Source organism: Chanodichthys erythropterus, chromosome 2, assembly GCF_024489055.1.
Source record: "Chanodichthys erythropterus isolate Z2021 chromosome 2, ASM2448905v1, whole genome shotgun sequence".
NCBI classification, from domain to species: Eukaryota; Metazoa; Chordata; class Actinopteri; order Cypriniformes; family Xenocyprididae; genus Chanodichthys; species Chanodichthys erythropterus.
The window spans coordinates 28840699-28863910 of record NC_090222.1 but is presented as its reverse complement, the minus strand read 5'-3'; the positions used below and the strand labels follow the sequence as shown (position 1 = coordinate 28863910).

The window sequence follows — 23212 nt, the reverse complement described above, 5'->3', positions numbered from 1 at the left end:
ATAAATTTGTGTCCTCATAAATCACAAAAACACGCACAGAGATGTCTAATGTGTGTGTGTTCTTGTTAGTTTATGGAACATAAGAGAGAAGAAACTGAATTTTATTCTAGAAAAACATTAACACTGAAGGTTATGACAAAACAAGTAATTCTCTGGAAGGTTTTTACAGCTGCCAAATCACAAAGGGCAAAGGTCATTGTTGCTGTTGCCATTTTGTATTTTCTCAAACCAGGAAGTGAGTGTTTTTTTCCCCCAAAGTGCAAAAATAATCCTACTGCAGGATGTCAACATTAGAGAGCAGCTGAGCAGTTTATATCAAAGGAAAAAATGGTGGTAGGTGTAGGATGATGGGTGACATTATGTAATATATATATATAAAGCAATTAAAAAGTAAATATAATTTGTGTAAACATGTATTGACCAAAATTCTATTATTTTAAAACTTTTCCAACAGTGCAATCATTCTATGACCTGAAAATGTCCTCATCTGTAATACACACCAATGGTCTCAAGGGTTGTGCAACACAACTCGGCATTAACAATGCTAAACTCAAATTAAAAAGGCACTAGCCATATAAACATACATTGTAAATATAAAAGAATGTGCATCCAATCAAACGCTACAGGATTTTGATGTAAATTTACCTGTCACTTGGTAATATACCTAAAACTACTACAATATTTGGCCTAGTGTTATCACACTTCTGCTGTTGCTCATGCAAAACGTCAAACAATATCTTCAACATTATGCAAAACGAAAGTGTTCATTTTCCTGTCCAGCCTACATCATATTAGTCATTTTCCATTTTGTTGGGCCAGTGCAATTCATAGATCATGAATTTTAACGAATTTGAAACATTTGATTTTAAAGCCATTTGATTATTTAGGCAAAAACAGTTATAGCATTGTACCTAATTAAATTTACCTGCAGGTATAAATAAGGTAACCAAACCAAACCAAACCAATTAAACTCTGAACAAAAAAACGACAATAACCCCAAAAGTCACAGTGCAAACCACTAAATTGTCAAAGTGCAAAACAGTCTGGATGATATATGATGATTTATTGGTTGGATACAAAACCCACATACTAGAACAGAGGGTGGTTACATGGGTTAGCAGAGGAATAAAGCTATACACATCTCTCTCACTCTCACACAGGAACCTCTGCAGATTTTTTCTTCACAAGGACGTTTATAATTAATTTAGCCAGACGTCAGAAGGTTGTTAATAATATTTCCACTGTCCACCCATGGCTCTCATTCTTTAATGCAACTGATGTCATTAATGCTATTGCATTGACAGTTCTCTTCCGGGTTGACTGAGTGGGCAGGTCTCTTCAGCTGCTCCGTCTCCGTTAGACCGAATAGCGGCGCTCAGTGCTTTCAGCCGGAGCGCAGCGCTCATCCCGCGGACGGAGTGTCCTCGATTCTCGGCCAATTTACACCATAATTACCAGCGAACAGGCCGCCTTGCGCGCACTAAACTAACGGGTTACCATTCCCCTCGGAAAGAGACGGCGGATTTTGAAAAGCGCTGTATTTAGGGCCAGCTTTCCGCTCGACTATGTTTGGGATTAATTTTTGAGGTACTACGATCTGAAGATCACAATTTTTTTTTTAGCGCGTGGAGCCTCAGATCCGCACTGGGACGAAGCGAAGGGTCTCAACGGTCTCTGTTGTCGTCTCGTGCGCTGTCGAAACGAGAAAAGGTAAGTCATTTAATTTGCATATCTAAAATTTAACTCGCATAACTGTCGGGTCACGAGTCCGTTTCTCGGGTTGTTTTGTAGCCCTGTTTTTCTGGTCTCTTCATGTATCAGAGTGTTAAGCAGAGAGACAGGAGGACTGTAGAAGAGCAGCGGTGTTTCAATACAGGAATGCGACTTTTGTAGCGTCTATAACATTTATTGGAAGAAAAGGCATTTATGGCAAGGCGTTTTAACAAATTTTCCCCTTTAAAACTAACTAGTATGTATGATTATATTACCGGGAGTTATTTTGTAACTTACTAACACGTAATCTAATATTGTATATTTTGGAAACACTTTACTGTTAATGTTGTTATCGTTAGTTAATGCATGAACTATCAATGAGCAATACATTTCTTAAAGTATTTATTCATCTTTGTTAACGTAAGTTAATAAAAATACAACTATTCAGTGGTAGTATGTGTTAGCTCAAGTCCAATAAATAATATATATATAGGTACAACCTATGTATTAATGTGTTAGTAAATGCTGAAATGAATATTAACAAAGCTTTATTAATGCTTTAGAAGTTTTCATTGTTAGTTCATGTTTACTATTGGAACCTTATTGTAAATTGGTTACCTACAGTTCACTAGTAGGCTACCTTTCATGGATTAATGAAAGACGAGTATCTATCCCAGTTGTAAGTAACATTCCTTATGTCACTCTTTGCAATTCATAGTTTTCAGTCACGTGACTGGCACGGAGACCTGGAGGGTACAATATCCATTGAACTGCAGCTCATGCCTGTCAGTTTTCCATCTCAAAAGTAGAAGAACAAAAGGCCAGTTTTGTGTACTTGTGATCCTTATACAGCAGATGTTGTAGTATTGGAATCGGTAAAAACAGCAGGACATTCTAAAATGCGTAATGTGAAAAACACTTAAAGTGCCTTAAACGGGTTAGTTCGCCCAAACATGAGAATTCTGTCATTAATTACTCACTCTCATGTTGTTCTACCCCTGTAAGACCTTCGTTCATCTTCGGAACACAAATTAAGATGTTTTTGATGAAATCTGATGGCTCAGTGAGGCCTCTATTGCCAGCAATGTCACCATCACCTGTCAACTCATTTAAAACAGTTCATGTGAGTACAGTGGTTCTACACTGTAAAAAAATAAAACATTGGTTCAGCAACGAAAAAAATATGTTAACGTTTTCCACTAGAATTTTTAACTTAAGCCAATTGGGAGAATTACATTAATTCAAAGCAATATTTTGAGTTGATCCAACATAATGTTTTAAGTAAGGTGAAGACGGTTTTTGCCACAATAAAAACACATTTCTAAGTAACACGAACTTAATAATTGTCAACATGAATGCAACTATTTAAGTTGATCCAACATAATGTTTTAAGTAAGGTGAAGACGGTTTTTTAATAAATAATAAATAAAACGCATTTCTAAGTAACATGAACTTGCCAAGCACCTCTTGTCACCATGATGGTAAATATCCAAAAACCCACATTAACAGAAACTCTTCTAAATTAGCAAAACAAAACACTAATTACTGCTAAATCTCCTTTACCATTAATCTTGTGCAAAAAACATTATATAACACTTAATTTTAGCATTTAGTCTCCCTTTCAAGTGCCATGGGCAAAGCATGATGGGAAATATAAATCCCAGCCCAGTTTCACTTAACTTAAGTTTGTCTAAATTAAAAGAAGTGTTCATACAACTCAAAACAATGAAACACGTTTACACTTCATCAGATTGTATTTTACATTAACAGAACTTAAAATTAGATACATTTTAACTGAAAATGGTAAACTATGACAAGTCATGATAGTATATCGAATCAATAGGCATAATTTGTGTGTCATCCAAGCTCAATAAAATAACAGTTACAAGTAAAAAGTCTTAACAGCATTTCAGAACTTGATTTTTTTATTTCACAACAATATATATATTTAAGTAATGACTAAAGGTCCCCTGAATTAGTTTTTAGAGTGTACCTTAATATTATAAAGCAACGAAAATACTTTTTGTGCACCAAAAAAATGAAATAACGACTTTTCAACAATATCTACTGATGGCCAATTTCAAAACACTGCTTTGAAGCTTTACGAATCTTTTGTTTCGAATCAGTGGTTCGCAGCCTGTATCAAACTGCCAAAGAGCTGAAATCACGTGACTTTGGTGCTCCAAACCACTGATTCGATTTCAAATGAAAAGATTCATAAAGCTCCGAAGCAGCGTTTTGAAATCGGCCATCACTAGATATTGTTGAAAAATCGTTATTTCGTTTTTTTGGCGCACAAAAAGTATTTTCATCACTTTATTATATTAAGATAGAACCACTGTACTCACATTAACTATTTTAAATATGTTTTTAGTACCTTTATAGATCTTGAGAGATCTCACTGAGCCATCGGATTTCATCAAAAATATCTTAATTTGTGTTCCGAAGATGAACGAAGGTCTTACGGGTGACATGAGGGTCAGTAATAAATGACATTATTTTCACTTTTGGGTGAACTAACCCTTAAATGTTCTAAAACAGTGATAAAACAGTGATGAAATTCAGTATACACCTTATTGATGATGCATACTATATACAGGCGAGTATATGAGCCCAGACTTTGAACGCTAAATGGTTAACCGTTTTCTTTATAGTGGTTTTCTATGGAAAAACAGTTAACGAGAAACTGTGTGTTGCGTTGATATTCAGGGTTCATCTGCTTGACTATATATAGTGTGCATTACTGAATGTGATCTTTTAATATCTCACTACATTAGTACTTAGTACAAACCTGGTAAAAATGACTGGCGGCTAACAGAGGAAAGACTTGTTTTGCCCTCCAAGTGGGCGGTTCTATGAAAATTATGAACTGTTTTTTTTTTTTCAGTGTGAATGTAAGTATTAATCAAAATGGCTTCTTTATGGATGAATTAAGTGACTTATATGAATCACAAATTACCATATAATTCAGTGGCAATGTTTTGATCCAGTTTGTTACTGGAAACATTGGAGTAGTTACTTGTCATTTTGGGATAGTGACTAGTAGCAAAGGAATAAGTACTGATATCTAATGAATATGTACTAGTGATTAATTCAAAAGATACTAGTCACCGTAACACCACTAAGTAGTGGGATATAGTATTTAATGAATAGTAAAAGTTTTAGTAGTCACTATTGGAATATTTGAAAGGGCTTGCCATAAATACTTTGCATTTAGATCGGCTTGGCCGTGCAGCCGACATTTGCTCTTTTGAGGGTTGCCTCAGTGTAAGAGTCAAAAGTAGGCTGGCATTAAGAAGTGATTATTGAGCTGATCCTCAGTGAGTTGCTCCAATTTCACTTCTGTTGTATCTAGTGGTGGGAAACTTTCACCCCAGATTCCTTGTTTGTGTGTTCTGAGCTATATAATTTTGTAATGCTTATTACTGAATGGCACTTTCCTGTTAAAAGAGCTGTTTTATGGTTCAGTGGCTCTCAGGAGTCCATTGATGACATGACAGGAAAAACTGAGCATGCTTTTGTCGAACACCCCAAGTTGTCATAATCACATATTGTGATGCGTGCAGCTGAAGCACTATAAATAAGTTGTCAGTCATGCTTACAGCCAACGACGCCCCTCAAACTGCTGGCAGATCGGGCATCGTCCACTCTTTTAAATTTGATTACATTTGGAGCTCTGTGGTTGGGCTGTCTTTATAGATCCAGTGGATGATTGATCATCAAGACAGTCGGTGCACTTATGTCTCAGTAATCACTGGAAGGACCATTAGAAGATGAGAGCGTGGAGACGGCGGGCGGCGGGCTCCTGGAGTCAGAAATGAAGTTGTACAGGCAGAGGGTGCAGGAACGGATCAGTCATGTTTTTTCACAGAGGAGAGAACGAGCTATCTATTATTTATCTGCTGCTACTTTCACTGGCCTTCTTTTTGCCTCTAAATAGTGCACCGGCTATGTGGATTTTGGACAGACTCTGGCTACATGCGTGTTTTAGTTGGGAAGAATTGATAGTCTCAGTGTGTGATGGGGTAAAGCGTTGCCCGAGGGCATCAAATCGTTGCTGTGCTTGGAGAATACGTTAAACCAAAAAAGGTAGAGGCAAAGCATCACTTTGAGACTGTAATGCATCGTCTATGCAGCATTGTTTTGGTCCTTTTTTTGGTAAATAATTCATAGCATCAATACAAGTCAGGCAAATTTTTATTTAATTTACTTATTTATTTATTTTTGCATGTCCAAAATCTCAACTGACAATAACATTACAAAACTATTATGGCATTGCACAAAATAGTAGTAGAATAAAATGAAAAAGAAAAGGAACATGAGATGTAAATTTAAAATGGTTAAAATAATAACACTGACATTTGCTAAGAGAATTTCATGTAGCTGAAAAAAAGAAAAGAATAAATGGATAAAAATAATAATGTGCATCTTAATGGAAAATGAAAAATGTATATGGGTCATTGACGAATAAGGTTTTTAAAAGTGTCATAAAACATAATGGAGACAATTAATTTTGAAGTTTTATTAAGCGTTAACAATGACATTATGTGTTGTTGTTTTTTTTTTTAATAATCAATTAACACTGCTTTTGTCTTTTTTTTTTTTTTTTTTTTTACAAGATGGACAAAATTTGACACCAAAAAAGTCATTCAGTTTAATCAAAATTTCGGTTTTACCGAATTACACTTTTGGTTATACACTCAATGACAATATTTTCAAACAATGCTAACAGGCTCATATCTAGTTAGCTTGTTAGCTAGCTGGCAAAAGGACAATCAAACATTTTATATTTAATACAAGTTTTTAAAATATCACATCATTTTCCATGTTTTATAGCGGTTGTACCGAATGACCTGATGTTTCGGGACATGCGTTTGAGCAAGTGAAAACATGAATTTTTCAAACAGTTAAGAGAGAGTTAGTTACTTTGCTTCATGACCATGTGGTCCTGTGCAGGGCTGCGTTCAACCCCTAACAAAACGTTGCAAAACATTTTTTAAATGGAAACGGTGGTGCGTTGAACACCCATGTTCTGATGACGCAAGAGTTGTAACTATGGCAGCTGAGAAGGCCATTCTTTGTTTAATACTGCAAAATACGCTCGATGTAACTGTCACTGCCCTTGCTGTCCAGAATAAAAGAGAAAACATTTGTAAACAACTTTACTTGGACCCATTGTGCGAGCTGTCTCTTTAATCCTGTGTGGTTTATATACATGCTGCTGCTGATTGGGCTGACTTTTTTGACACACCCACCAAACAAGAGAAAACGTATCTCAAACCCGTTGCACACCATTGCACATTGTTTCCAGGAAACATGTCGTTCAACCTGGAAACCGTAGCAGCCGTACCCCAGGTGTCTGAATGATGTCACATCCTGTCACATGATATTGACCACATGACTTGATCCAAAATGGTCCCTTTATATTGGTTACTCCGAATGACATCAATGAAATTCATTTTTCTGGACATTCTTTCTCATACAAAGCAACAACTTCACATAATTTTAATACCATTTTGCACTATGTTGATACATGATTAATATATTATAAAAATAGCATTATAGCATTATAAAATCATGTCAGAATAAAAAATATATACATTTATTTGATGTTAAGATATTTTAATCTCAAATGAAATGGCTGTATTGGCCTTTGGATGGTTAAACCAAATGACCTTTTGACACCTCAAAATCTTTCAAATACCTTTATATGTAGCAAAATATAATTAAAACCTTTTGGATTCAATAAAAGAGATCTAGTTACCTTACATACTTTGGTTGTCATATCTTTGTTTTTTATTATTATTAAGTCCTTTGGACAGAAAAATGACCCGTCACATCATTGACCCATAAACAGACACCATATTTTGCTAAATTGCAAATAGTTTTTGATACATAAGTCTTTTTTTTCCCATTGACATATTATAAGATTGATTAATCCTTATTTAATTATAGATCTTATTGTGAACGATTCATCCATGTAAATTTATTTATTTGACAGCTCTTTGATCTTGTAATGTTTTAATTAAAATGTCATATCTCAGTCTTTCAGTGAAAATGACTTTCTGGTGATGTATACCAGACTTCTCCAGTCATTTAGTATGTTTAAACCCCACCCCTCTACAGTCACCCAAAACAGACACATCTTAATCCAATCCAATCAACAACTCTTTAATATAGAACCAAGTTCCCAACCTACATTTTTTTTTCTTTTTTGATTATCCATCACACTCAGATTTAGTCACAATATGGAAGAAAAGCTCTGTCGCTACTTCCGTTTCATCATGGCTTTGAATTGAAAATCCAAAAAGTCATTAAAAATATAATGTTCTTGGCAACAGATAAGGTCAGGCAGATTTGAAAGTAGCTCAGCACCGAGTTATCTTGGAGAGCAGAGGCTGTCGGGTCCTACATTTATAGGAAATGAATCATATTCCATGGGACCGGGCTGTGCAGCTCATGCAGCATGCTGGTTTCCCCCTCAGCAAGACTTCAGCAGAACTGCAGATGCGCATCCTTAGTGCGTTTGAGGAGCATGTTGTTGGGCTGACAGTGGGAGCGGCTCTGCGTACGACACTCTACTGTGCGTTTGTCTTTAGTTTCATTCTTGATGTGTGAGTTTATGCTGGTGTGCATTCGTTGACGTTTGTGTTGGGGAAGTGTGTGTGTGTGTGGTTGGGGGGGTATTTAGTGTGTTCCTCCAAGAGGCTTTGGAACAATAGTCCCATTCTGTGACTCTCCCTAGCTGCTGCCCAGGCCTGGCCGAGCGCTTGCCAGAACAGACAGACAGATGGAAGGGATCGTGTTCCTGCCGGCACCTGGCATCACAGAGCACAGGAATGCCATTGTTCCTCGGTAACCCAGCAGCCGACTTGCTTTCCTGGACATGCTATGTTGAAGCGAGGGTGGAACGGAATTATAAGTCGCATGACGCACTGAATAACAGTTAGAGATATTGCTGTTGTTGACCGTCATTGGCAACGTCTGACATGAGAGCTTGCAAGAGTGAGGGAAAACCTAGGACTGTTGTCCAGGGTCATCGGTAATGGATTAGATTAAGACCCTCCGTTAGCACTTGTGAAGCACTCTGATATTGACATTTGGGTTAATGGGGATCTCCAGAGGGCCGGTTGATGGCAGCTGCTAGACAAGGCGAGACCTTTGAGGCCATATTTTAATACATTCATCTTAAATAGAAAGGACCGCAAACACATAATGTTTCGTAACCTTTCCAGCTACTTCCTCTCAGTCAGAAAGCACGACCGTTTACTCATACCTCATGTCTAACCTCAAACTATTTGTTGAGTTTAAAGATTGCCCAGCCTTATCTCTTCAAGTTTACGGGTCTAAGTTATTAAAAATATTAAAAGTTACTGGTATAGATAGTTTATATGTTTTTTGATCTTTAAATTTGGTTTGCTTGTTATGATCATTCTTGCATGCAGTTGACACCTGTAATCCATACATTGACATCCCTGAATGCGTAGCGGAAGCTCACTCTGTTACAGCTCAAGTAACATTTTTGTGCCGCTAAACAGAATTGCATTGCTTTCATTTTTTTCCGAACACTTCCTCTTTCTGTCTTTGTTTGGACAAACAGATATGCTTTTAAAGTGTATCTTATACTATTATTCGTTAGAGAGAATGGCAGGAGTCAGAACAGGTGGAGTGGAAATGTTTTTAAGAAAAATAGTAAAATTAGTGAACGTTTTTTGATGATTACGATTTTTTTTAAAGAAAGTAATTATAATTATAATATAATTTATCATTTCTGTTTTTGTTGTTTATGTATATATACACTGATCAGGCATAACATTATGACCACCTTCCAATATTGTGTTGGTCCCCTTTTTGCTGCCAAAACAGTCCTGACCCGTCGAGGCATGGACTCCACTAGACCCCTGAAGGTGTGCTGTGGTATCTGGGACAAAGATGTTAGCAGCAGATCCTTTAAGTCCTGTAAATTGCTAGATGGGGCCTCAATGGATCAGACTTTTTTGGTCATCACATCCCACAGATGCTCGATTGGATTGAGATCTGGGGAATTTGGAGGCCAAGTCAACACTTCAAACTTGTTGTACTCCTAAAACCATTCCTGATCCATTTTAGCTTTGTGGCAGGATGGATTATCCTGCTGAAAGAGGCCACAGCCACCGGGGAATACCGTTTCCATGAAAGGGTGTACATGGTCTGCAACAATACTTAGGTAGGTGGTACGTCAAAATGTGTCAAAGTAACATCCCAACGGATGGCAGGACCCAAGGTTTCCCAGCAGAACATTGCCTAAAGCATCACAATGCCTCCACCGGTTTGCCTTTTTCCCCATAGTGCATCCTGGTGTCATGTGTTCCCCAGGTAAGCGATGCACACACACCTGGCCATCCACGTGATGTAAAAGAAAACGTGACTCATCAGACCAGGCCACCTTCTTCCATTGCTCCGTGGTCCAGTTCTGATGCTCACGTGCCCACTGTTGGCACTTTCAGTGGTGGACAGGGGTCAGCATGGGCACCCTGACTGGTCTGCGGCTATGCAGCCCCACAAGCAACAAACTGCGATGCACTGTGTCAGGGGTCGGGGGCGTTCAAAGAGCCATATTGGACCAAAAAAACAAAAAACAAATCTGTCTGGAGCCGCAAAAAATTAAAAGCCTTATATAAGCCTTATATGAAGGCAACACAGGCTGTAAGTGTATATTAGCTATATTAGCCTACTATCAAAATGACTAAGTAGGCTACAAATATATAATGAGGTATTCCCGAGGTATACATTTAAAAACTGCTGAAAGCTACAGAAAAAAAGAAGCAAATGGATCAGTGCAATTCACAGAAACAGCTGGACTCCAGGCAGAGAAACATGGATTTGCAGTTATCATTTTGTGTCAAATTGTTAGATTTTGAGGTAAAATCATTCCATATATACTGTATTGTTATATATTATGTTGACAAATCATCAATTAAATATTTTCCATCTTCTATTCTGCATAATTTTGTGTTTTAAAATAAACACTGACAGAAACTATACTATAAAACTATATGTTTTAGGGCTGGACAATATGATGATATAACATTGATATAAGTGATTACGCGGATTTAAACCTACCTATATTGTAGTTGTATAAAATATTTACAGGCAGATTTGCTTTTATGTATTTCCCCGGCATCAAATCAGGCACATATAAATGTCAGGAAACACGACTCCTGGCTGCATGTCAATATCCATGGATTAGGTTTATTTGACAAGTTGTAAGAAACACTTTCGAGTCCAACCTTTAGTGTAATTCGTTTGTTTTACTCGCGTTTTCGCAGTTTCCCCTATTAAATCCAGTCACGCAGCAGGTTCTTTTGCCACTCAGTCCAGCTGAGGGAGCGCGTTCCGGCGGGAAAGTGATGTCGATGCATACCCTCGCGCTGCGCTGAAACGTGTGTCGCAGACTATGACGCAGATCTTCGTTGACAGAAATGTTGAAATTTAATATTTATTATACACATTTTGACAGCATTGGAAAACGTTAAGAATGTTTGTGTCATGTTTGTCCTCCTACAGAAACCTTATGAAAACTAAAAATATACCCCCCCCCCCCATCTTTTTCCATTTTCATACATTTTTGAAAAAGCTCCAGGGAGCCACTAGGGGGGCACTAAAGAGCCGCATGCGGCTCTAGAGCTGCGGGTTGCCGACCTCCGCACTGTGTATTCTGACACCTTCCTATCAGAACCAGCATTAACTTCTTGAGCAATTTGACAAAATGTTCACTTGCTGCCATTGTTATTCACTCTCAGTGGTCATAATGTTATGCCTGATTAGTGTATACTTACAATTATTATTGGTATAGTTTGTCTTTTTTACTGCGTGGCACGACTTGGCACGACACGGCTCGCTTTATATGTTTTATGTCAGTCAACGTTTATATATAATAAACATGTTTTTTATGGTTTTTGTGAACTGTAATAACCATGGATGTGCACATTTAGTAACTGGAACTGTTTCAGTTGAGTTTCAGGTAAGGAACTGAAACATTAGGGAATATAAAAGGAAACAGCCAGACGGAGAGAAGGAACTGTCCTGTGAGCGGAGGAGCAGTAGACAGATGAGATCAGCATAATATTCCTCCGACACCAAAGTTACTTTTTAAAAAAGAAAAGTGAATAGGCAAGTTTTGTATAGTATTAGTAAGTAGGATGTTCTGTGTCGACATTTTGAGAAATGTCTGTTTTTTTTCTTGTCCATCATTGGGCACCAAAACGATTTGGTTACCAACATTTTTCAAAATAACTTCTTTGATGTTCTGGTGAAGAAAGTCATACAGGTTTGGCACATCATTAGGGTGAGTAAATGATGACAGAACTTTTATTTTGAGGTAAACTAACCCTTGAAGTTCCAACCATGAGTTTAACAGAGGCAGCTGGGCTGTAATTGCATTTGCTCCAGACTGCTGTGGAGATGCAGATCTCCAGCTCATGGTCTACCGGCTAGCAAATTCACCATAATGATGATCTCTGAGATTTCTCATTCAATTGGGGTGAATATCTGTAGGAGATGTTGACAGGCTTTTTTGAGCCAGTGTTGTTGTTCCATGCTGGCCTGAAATGAAATTAAAGCTCATTAGCTCTAGATCAAATTCTGTTGGCCATCGGTCGACGTCACATGTTCTTTATCATTAGGACATCTATCAGATAGCGTGACATAATCTTTAGGCTGCCTTCTTAAAATACCACATCTTGAAACTGCATTTGGAGCGTATTCGGCACTGTTGACATTAACAAGATTATTTCTCCTCATGGTGGGCTGGAGGATGATTAATCACAGGAGATCCCCTTCTCCACGCATTGGGATCCTACTTTGATTTCCTTTCATCCTCGCTCTTCACATTTCCCTTGCTATCATTTTCTCTCTCTCTCTTTCCCTCCTCCTCTGTTTCTTTCTGTCTATCTTTTTCTTTCCCTTCGCCTGTCATATAGAGCAATGAATCATTTTACCTTCAAGCGTAAGGACCTAAATGCAATATCACAATTTTCTGATCTGTGTCAGTTGAGAGACAGTGATCTAAATTGATGTTCTGTGATGGCCAGAGTTTTATAGGCAAGTATTGTGGTAGTAAAACTTCCTCCAGTAGAAATATATGCAAAATATATATCTGGAAATGGTTCAATAGAGCAGCTGGCAGAACTTTGAAATTAGACTGGAGTAACGAGTTAGTTGTCCACTTGCTTCCGTCCTCTAATGAAGTCAGGGACATTAAACTATATTAAGTGGCGGATGGTATAATGGCTCAGGATGTAAAGTGACTGGATTTAGGTCGGATAACAGAAGCACAAAGGAAACAGGCAGATTACATCGTGATAAAGAGACGTGCGCTGAACAGAACTATAGAAACTGGGATGTTGGTCGAGTTACAGACGCGTGTGCTGAAGAGAACAGAAACTGGAATGGAGGTTGGGTTACACAGTTGAAGAGAGAGCTGTGTTGTGTGAATGTGAGTGGAGGTAAAGAAGGGATGTGACACTGAGACTGGGGTGATTCTTGGATTTTACTCTTTTAGGGGCTCAGCTTCTCGCTTGAGCTGATATGAAAGAGTGTTAGAGGTTGCGGGTTTGAATCTTTATTGACTGACATTTCTTTTTTTTTTAAAGATTAATCTAAAAATAATTAGAGATGCACAATATGTTGGTACCATACTGCTTTTCGGCAGATATTATTTTTTATTACTATTTAAATTTATTGATATCAAATTGGATACACACTACTGTTCAAACGTTTAGAGCCGATAAGATTTTTTTTTGTAAGAAGTCTGTTATGTTTACCAAGGCTGCATTTATTAGATCAAAAACACAGTAAAAACAGTAATACTGTGAAATAATATTCCCATATAATAGAACTGTATCTATTTTAATATTTTATAATAGTGTCATGATCCTTCAGAAATCATTCAATTGAAAGTATTAAAGGCACAATATGTAGGATTTTGGGATTATATCCAAAAACACTAGAACAGTGTTATATATTTTGTTGACTTGTGTACTTACATTATCCAAAATATTTCCAAGAATGTTTAAATCCAGAGAAGTAAGCAAGGACACGGACTGTGTCCGTGCATCGCCTTTCAGTGACATCATACCCATGTTACCCTTGGTTTTATTTTGTTGCTTTAATATATTATGTGTTTTATTAGACAGGTGAGCAACTGTTTGGATACATTCATCAACAGAAATCTAATCATGTTATATAGCTCAACACAGTAAGTCTTATTGTTTAAATTTTGTTCTCTTGATTTACCGTGAGTACCATGTTTACCATGCCTAATATCAATCTAGCTTTCTCCAGTGTGCAGCAAGTGTCTCATAGTAGCCGCTGAGCGAACACACAAAGTACATTAGCTCATCCATGAGTATGATTTCTGCCTGAGTCCCGTCAGATTCTTTTTTTCACCAACTGTAGAAGTGAAGACAACACCCCCCATGATTCCGCGAAATCAAGGCGTCATCAAGCTACGCCTTTGTTTTGAATAAGTGAACTGTAGCGGCAAAAAATTGCATAATGTGCCTTTAATGCTGAAAAAAAATATTTTTTCATCTCTAGATTTTAGTGGTTAAACGGATCACAGAACTCACGGTTCGGATCAAAACACGGTTATTAAGTCACGGATTGGATAATTTTTCGGATCAGCACAAAAAAAGGGGGTAACTTTGCATTTATTACTTAGCCCACTTTAACTACTCCGATACCACAGCAGAAACTACTAGCCTAACTAATAAAATATTAAAGGCAAGTGAACAGACTGTAAAAAGAACAAATACTGTACACCAATTACAAGCATAGGTAAATACAACATAAAGTTACAAATAAAGTATAGGTCTAACTGTAGTATTCATTTTTGTGTACAGAAATGTAATAATTAAATGTAAAAATTTCACTGTATAAATTTAATATAGATTAATCTTTGTTAAAGCTGTGTTTTGTTGTTTGATTTACATGCCAGACAACAGCAGGTATTTATAGGTTGCTGTCACTTTAAGAGTAAGACTCCATACACGCACACATCTGATAGATACACATCCGAATTCTCACCTCGTTCAATTAAGACACAATCGAATGTGTTTACGAGAATACTTGTCGAGAGCGGTATTTTGACTGACATAATGCGTGTATGTGTCCATCCAAGTGCACTGAGGACGCGAAAAAGAAATCAATTTGGAGTTTGCGAGCTATATGAAATGCACCTCTCTCTCTCTGTGTGCGCGCAAGCCTTGTATGTATGTTGATCCGCGAATCACATACGTCCCGAACCGTGGGGCTTGGTCCGTACGGATCAACAACGATCCACTACTAGATTTATATAATTAACAATGGCATAGTTTGTACACAGAATACTTCTATCACCGCATTTGGCCCATAACCCATCCGCCACTGACTTATAATTTATGCTAATATATTTAAAGTTTCCTCCCTGAAGAGTTGGCTATACTTTGAGAGGAAAATTAGATTGAGGACATGTTGCAGCAGTGAAAGGTTAGACAGTGAGATGACTGGCGACCTCATTCTGTGCTTCATGACATCTCTGAAATGTCTTCTGCCGTGCGTATTGGAGGAAAAACTGCAAGTGCGTGTGCTGGATGGCCTGCTGTTAGCGTGTATATTTGACAGTGCTTCTGGCCTTGTCTAAGTACAGATTGTGTTTTATGGAAATGGGTCATCCTTAGCCAAAAGGTATCAGAGCCAGACCTGTCTAAAGGAACAGCACTGAGTTGGGCCTGCTAATGCAGCCCATGCAGAAAAATAACACTAGCGGACAGGCCAGTTCCTGTATGTTGCATCTGCAGCATTTGGAAATGTCTGTCAGGGCTAATTGAATCTTTCCTCTCAGTGTTACAGAATTCTGTCATGATTACCCGTAGCCTAGCAAACTGTTCCTTTTGCAATAGGTGGGACTCTGGAGGCCACAACCGGGTTATTATAGTTAACTAAAACTAATATTATAAAAATGTCTAGCTCACTTTCACCTCTTTAATTTTTGTTAATCTTTAACTTAAAGGTGCGCTCTAGCGGATGATAAACAGAACTGCATGCATCTTGCGGAAGAACATTATAGCTGGATCTACTTCTTACTGTTTATGTCTATGACAAGTCAGGCAGGTAATGTGCTACTCCACAGCGGTGGCGACCCGAACCAGACTAAAGTAGTCTGAATATAAACACTTATTATAGGTGCACCATAGTGATTCAGGATAAGACAAAAACACGGTTTGGAAAATTGATTCATGATTTACTCGTGCATTATATAATATTTGTAAATTTCAATGTCCCAAGCACACGATTATAATGTTCACTAGACGTGCCGATATTAAGTAATACGATATATCCCGATAATGAATATGCATGTGGGCACTTCAAAATACTTATTTATATAATAATTATTTATTATGAATTATTCAAATTTTAATAATACGTTTTAAGAATACTTTCCCCATCAACTGTATAAAATGCACAACACCACTGTATGCTGCGTCAAAGGGATGTGCCTTCAGATGTAAACAAGCCCAGCGTGCACAATAAGCACATGACGGAATGAATGAAGGAGACGCGCTGAATGAAAGTGCACATTCACTTTCTGACAGCAGAGGGCGCTGATGGAACAGCAGAAATGCAGCGGTTACCCCGGAAACCCCATAAACAAAGCAGCTGCCCTACTGAGCAGTATTTAAAATGCTTCAAACTGACATTCAGTTTTTTTTGTATTCGCAATATTCATCACAGCACTTAATACTTAATACTTAAAGTCTTAATAGGCTACTTATTTTCAGACTTAAACATTTTTTATTTTAAGCTGGACTGATTGAAAATGAAAATGGTTGATTATTTGCTATTTTTCAGTAACTCTTAGTGACATAAGACTTAATTAGTTAACATTTTGACAATGAAAAATATATATAAAGCATTTGTTAATCTTAGTTAAATAATGAGACCTTTATTAAAAAGTGTTACCTGTAGTTCTTTATAATTCTTATGCACTTTAATCTGTTTGAAACATTTTACTTTATTTTTTTTTTGTATTGCGTTACTGTATTTAAATAAAGAGTTATTTTTGTTATAAGAAAGAGTTCTTAAACCTGTTAAACTGTGACAACACTTTTTTTGCAACTTATTTCAATATTGTGATAATACCGTATACAGTAATATAAGCTTCAGCAATATCGCAAAATGAAAATTTGCCTACAACTGTATTTTCCTTTTTGAAGTGACTCCATATTTCAAGCAATTCAAAACCATCATGGTGAACAGTGCGCATCTGAAGTGTCTCAGCTGAAGGAAATAATCCATTATTTATCGGCTTTGATAAATAGGCCAAATTTTCTTATCGGTATGATACCGATATGGTGGCCGATATTGTGCATCCCTAATCCCTAATCACAACATATTTCCAGCAACAAGCAATTATTTTCTGTGTATTGTAACAATTATAATATTTGTTATTATTATTTGAGGATGTGACAAATATTTTCATATTCCCATTCGCTCTAATTCTGTTTACTTGCAAACTGCCACAGTAGTCAGATTGTCTGCTAAGTGATGTTTAGGTTTGCTTTAGGGGATAGAACAGCTTGCTTGCTCAGGCTCAGCTACTGTTGTCCTAACCGTCTCCACAGACCTCATTCTGCATTGCTAAGTCCTCATTTTCAGCATGTTGAGCTTGTATCGCTTCTCAGTCGATGGGAAACCAACCCTAACGGTGTTCATGTTTATGCAGCTGGTCTCCAGAGCTTAACAACCAGGCAGTTTGCACCTAATTTACAACTACATAGCATGATGCTTAGCAGAGCAATGCAGGGACTTGGAAAGAAGGATGTAGGAATGTAAAGATCCCTTATGAGAAATGATGATGCAATATGTAGATTTGGTTGTATGATTACTGCTTTGCTGCTACACAATTAATTAAAAAAGAAAATTGATCTAATTGCGACGTCTATTACAGCATTTTTTAAAATCTACTGCCATTATGACAAAGGTTTTTTTAAATTCATTCATTCATTTCTGTAGCACAGTTAAAAACAACTCACGCTGGCCAAAGTGGTAAAACATAACATCTATAAAACCATAACCATTACCTTATTTTGGATATTAGATATTTAATTATACATTAATTTAAGCTATTTTTACATTTAGATTACCTGCTTTGACATAACACTCACTTAAAGATGATCTTTAAAAAAAAAAAAAAAAAAAAAGATTTAAAAGCACTTAAATGATAACTGTTGCAGATCTCAAAATTAAAATCCATTTTGCATACTGTTTTAATATTTTATTAATTTAGACTAAATAGTATATTTTAATATCTGCATATCAGATATCACATTTTAATATTTGAAAATTATCGGTAATCTTTCATAACCAATAATGTCAATGTTATTATCATGTGCATGAACGCAATGACAAATCAGAGGCGTTTTGAGTGTCTTATTGAGTGAGATGTAAATAGTCTGGTCTACATGTCAATGATTTATGCTTCTATTTGAGGTGACACTTGAAAATGAAAGCTGAAGAAACATCCCTTGACACTCAAAAACAAGCTTTAGTACCAAAGTGAAAAGCCCAGTTGGTAATTTTCAGTTTTGCTACATGTTATGTAGTTCCAAACGTTGGTTCGGGAGGAGCCTAAACATTCAGTCCTGTCAATCATCATTACGAGCGTATATATGCAGCAGTCACTGCGTCATCCCAGCGACAATTCTTCCAGCATCCTCTATTTCTCTTATTCTCCCTCTATGCAGTACTGTTATAGGGGGGTTTAACTCGGAGCTCGAGCCGAGCCTCAGGTTCGAGCCTCCTTCGAAGACAGCAAACCAAGTTTGTTTTACCATTAACCATTCAGACTGAAGAACTTGTGAATCTCCCCTTGCCTATGTAGAGAGTGTAACTGTCAGTATTCACTACAACACTTGGGTTATAAACAACTCAGTGTAAATAAGAGAGTCATTCTGTACAGAGTCCAGAACTCTTAGCGTGGACAGCCGATGAGCTCACGCTGAACTGCAGGGTCTCTTATGAAAAAACGTGTGAACTTACAATGAAGGCTTCATTCATTATAACAGGATGAGTGTTCTAGTGTTGTTGTGTTGCTCGCTTCCCATGTATAATTTGTTATAAATATGAATAACAGTTTGTTGTTCATGGTGCAAAGTGAGCCAGTGTGACCCATTAGACACTTGATGCTCTTCTTACTGATATAGCATTCAGAAACAGTTTCTTTATGGATGCATTGTCTAAATAAAGCAGCAGCCCTACACAAAATAACTATTTATATTATCTGACGGTAATAATTGACACTTAAATAATCAACACTTAAATTTTTGTCAATAATTGGAGCACTCGTACCGCAGTGTCTCTTGAATTCACCCACACCGTCTCGCTCTCATTGTTTTTGCTTGGAGCAGGAGTGACGACAGCTTGTGCCTTTCCTGAGAGGAGATGCATTCTCTCGTTTCGCAACACATTTCTTTGCGTGTGTGTGTCTAGCTGGTTCGGGGTTGGCAGACGTGACTTGTCCATAGCGCTTGCATCTGTGGCTGTGCCTCCCTGAAGTGTTTACTCACACTGCGCTCTTGATTGATTTTCTCTCCCATGCAGTCGCCCTCTGTGTCTCAAAAAGAGAGAGAAAGGCTGTGCAGTGATATCATCAGGGTTTTGCAGGGTGCTTTCTCCAAATGGCTTCAAATAAATCGTTTTTATGTTCTCTCATTTTCTGCAGCCAAGCTTTGTCTAACGATGGCACTGTAATGTAGTTCAGTTCAATCAAGCACATTAAAACTCTTGCAGACATTAAACTGTTATCGTTGCTTTGTGTCCTCTGTTACATTAGTGCACTAGTCTGTTTGAGCAGTAGTAGTGGAGAGTGGGGTAAGATGTGTCACCTCCTTAATCTAGCAAACCAAACTGTATGCTGTATTAAAACATTTCCTGGCTGGTTTATGGAAATGTGAACAAGATTATGCATTGGTAAATTGTTTTTTTTTTCTCTTTTCTCATTCGGATTAATGTTTTTGTTTGCAATGTAAATCAATCAAATATTCCCCAAAGATTTAATTTGTAGATTCCTTTTTCTAATTTCAGTTTAGGCATATTAGTTTTACTGCTATCTCAATTCTCCTGGCCTAGAAGGCAACTTTTTAAGAAGTTGTCTTCTCTCTCCTCTGCTCAGTCTATTAGCACAGCTTCTCCTGTCCTGTAGGTTTCTGAGTTATCATCATGTTTCAGACTGTGCTGCATGCCTGCACTATGCCTTCCGCCTGCAGACCACAGTGAGCCACAGATGAAGAGCTCTCCACAGACCTGTGATAAGGGGACAGGCCTCAGCGGAGCAGAGCTGTGTGGGTGTGCTTCTGTCTGTGTATCGCTCACTTCAGCTTTTTGTGGCTGCAAAGGAGCAGGTTCCTATAAAATCACAAGAATTCAAGCTGGCAATTCCGAGAGCTGAACATGAGCAGTGAATGAGAACTGGGAGAAAAAAAAAATCAGTCTTAAAGGGTTAGTTCACCCAAAAATTAAAATTCTGTCATTAATTACTCACCCTCATATCGTTCCACACCCTTAAGACCTTTCGTTCATCTTCGGAACACAAATTAAGATATTTTTGATAAAATCCGATGGCTCAGTGAGGCCTGCATTGCCAGCAAAATAATTAACACTTTCAGATGCCCAGAAAGACATGTTTAAAACAGTTCATGTGACTACGGTGGTTCAACCTTAATATTATGAAGTGACGAGAATACTTTTTGTGCGCCAAAAAACAAAATAAGGACTTTATTCAAAAATATCTAGTTATGGGCGATTTTAAAACACTGCCTCATGAAGCTTCAAAGCTTTACAAATCTTTTGTTTCGATTCAGTGGTTCGGAGCATTGTATCAAACTGCCAAAGTCACGCCCCCCAGTGGTGAACCATTGAAATTTCGAAACACTTATGGCATAACGTGTCAGGTTTTTGGAAGGAGTGAGGACTCAATATGCAGGGAAGAGGGCTTTTATTAATAATAAAATGAAACAAAACAACAAAAACTACCCCGAGGGGGAAAACAGACTAGACAAAAAACTTGACTTGGACTTGACTGACTTGGAGGAAAAACATGAGGGAATAAACGACGACGAACCAGCACAGGACTGCAAACACAAGGAGAATAAATAGGAGAGCAAACAAGGCAGGTAATGAGGGAGGACAGGTGGGGCAAATCAACCAATAATGAGGTAACAAGGTGGGCGGGGTCAAGACAATAGACATGAGAGCACGTGGCACAAAGAAACACATGACAAGCCATGTGCTCACATCAAACAAAACAAAGACACAAGCACATGGCCAATGAAGACAAATCACAAGCCATGTGAACGCCACGCTCCCAACATGAAACAAGGCACGCAGACAAGAGAGCGCACAGCCCCGAGAACACTCGAGACTGTACGCTCACACAAAAACACGACAAGAACGGGAGTGTCAAAGCTCTGTCACAAAACCAAGAAATAAACTAGACCGAAGTGACAGAACCCTGACATAACGAAGCCTTGTTTACTGAAATCACGTGACTTTGGCAGTTTGATACACGCTCCGAACCACTTTATAATTAATGAACCTGAGAAGCAATATTGCAGTTGCAAAAACCTTTTAAGACTTATTCCATAAAACATTTGTCTTTATAATTTTTCATCAAAATGTACTTACTTGACATTTCTTTTTGGCTGATGTCCCAAATACATCTTACTGATTCTCATGTTCATTCATGTTTATTTGATGCTATAAATGGACTCGTAGTAAGAGATGATCAGTTTACGAGCCTCTTGAGCTGAGACGCTACAGCAATCTGTCACGACCATGGTCACGACACATTAAAGAAAACGGGTTTTATTGTTTGAATTTGTGATATTTTTTTCCGCTAGAGGTCGCTAGAAGCCTATTCAAAACAAAGGCGTAGTTTTAGAGCGGAAACTTGGGACATGTGGTCTCCATCTCAATGGACGGTGCAAAAGAATAGGGATTGGAGTCTGGAAGAGCTCATGTTCGTGGATGTGATTATTAACGTTACTGTAGTATGAAGCAGAGCAGGAGCGAGTGTTGTGGAGATGAACGAGGAGCTGGAGCGATTGATCAACACACGCCTCACGAGCAGCGGGACTTTTATTATGAGACAGTCGCCGGCGCCGCTTCCGCTTTTCCGGTCATGAGTTTACAGGAGCTGTCCTTGTCGACAGAACCAGCTGCAGATGGTAAACAGTAATTATGTTCCATAAATAAGTAACACAATCCACCATAAAACATGCAAGAAGTAAATAAGGAACTGCTTGAAGCAATCTAGTGGTTTGGACGCTAGACACTACTTCCGCATTTGTCCACGGCACTGTTGTCATGTGGTTTCTACGTCAGTAAAGGCGGTAACAAAGGTAACTGACGTCATTGACAGGCGACTGCACTGCCCCGTGTCACTGTTTAGAATGGGAATTTTCTCATGATTTACAAGTAGTTGAAAACATTAGAGATATTGTTAGTAATCAGCTGGACAAAATATATAACACTAGCCTAGTGGTTTTTGGATATTTTACTGCAAAAATTTTACATATTGTACCTTTAACAGTGTTATTACATTATTAGTATTAGATTAAGTGAATGTTTAATGACAACAAAGGCAATATACAAGTAAAAGCAGAAGAAATGAACATGAACAATTACATATCCAGTATTGACCAATAACTACTATTGTGCATTAGCCTTTTTTCAGATTCTGATTTAATAATATCCTTTGATCAAATCAAAATCAAATATTTTTTTCTTGTTAAATATCCTGTTTTAGTTAGAAATATGTCACATCATAGAAGTAAATTGGGCTGTGAATGTTATTTCATGTTGACTTTATACATAAACCTCACTAAATGTATTGATTTATTTTCATATTTTTAAACAGACATGTTTTTGCAGTAGCAACATGATTGAAAAGTATCGCTGTTTACTGGGAATTAGTGGACCACGTCAGTCTCTCTGCAGCAACTAGAGCAGGTATAAAGTCATAGTTCCTGAGTCTTTGAGCTAACATTGCTGTTGCTATTTGTTCTCATCCCAATGATGGATGCTCAAATCCTGAGCCCCCTTCTTTGACATACAGTCACATGGTGTCAGGGTTTAGTGAAACACTTTGAAGTGCATGCTAGAGTAGAGTCAGGGATAGGGCTGACCTTTGGATCTGTGCAGAGGTAATTTCCCTCCTACTTTGTCTCCATAGCAACTCCCCTCCTGATGAGGTCATATCATGCCCTTATGCACATGCTCGTTCATGTCTCTGCCCTGAGTCTCATCTTACAGTGAGTTGGGAGAATTATTCCAAATGTCAGGCGAGATTTGCTTTGGAGTGCTTGGTTTCTTGTTAACATTTTGTTCATGTCGTAGTGCAGGAACACAAACTGGTTGTGAGGGCCCAAGAGTCTCTTCTATTGCCCAGATGGTGAGTCAGCCTCTTCACCAAATATAC

General features: G+C 37.8%; 1 protein-coding gene across 4 annotated transcripts in view; it reads left to right on the top strand.

Annotated features, from left to right (window-relative positions):
- The first annotated feature begins 1374 nt into the window (after positions 1–1374).
- Positions 1375–23212, top strand: part of galnt1 (UDP-N-acetyl-alpha-D-galactosamine:polypeptide N-acetylgalactosaminyltransferase 1) — a 124118-nt gene continuing 102280 nt past the window's right edge. For all 4 annotated transcript variants that reach the window (XM_067408292.1, XM_067408277.1, XM_067408264.1 and 1 more), the window contains exon 1: positions 1375–1710. The gene's annotated coding sequence lies outside the window, so the exon portion shown is untranslated. The remainder of the gene's footprint in view (positions 1711–23212) is intronic.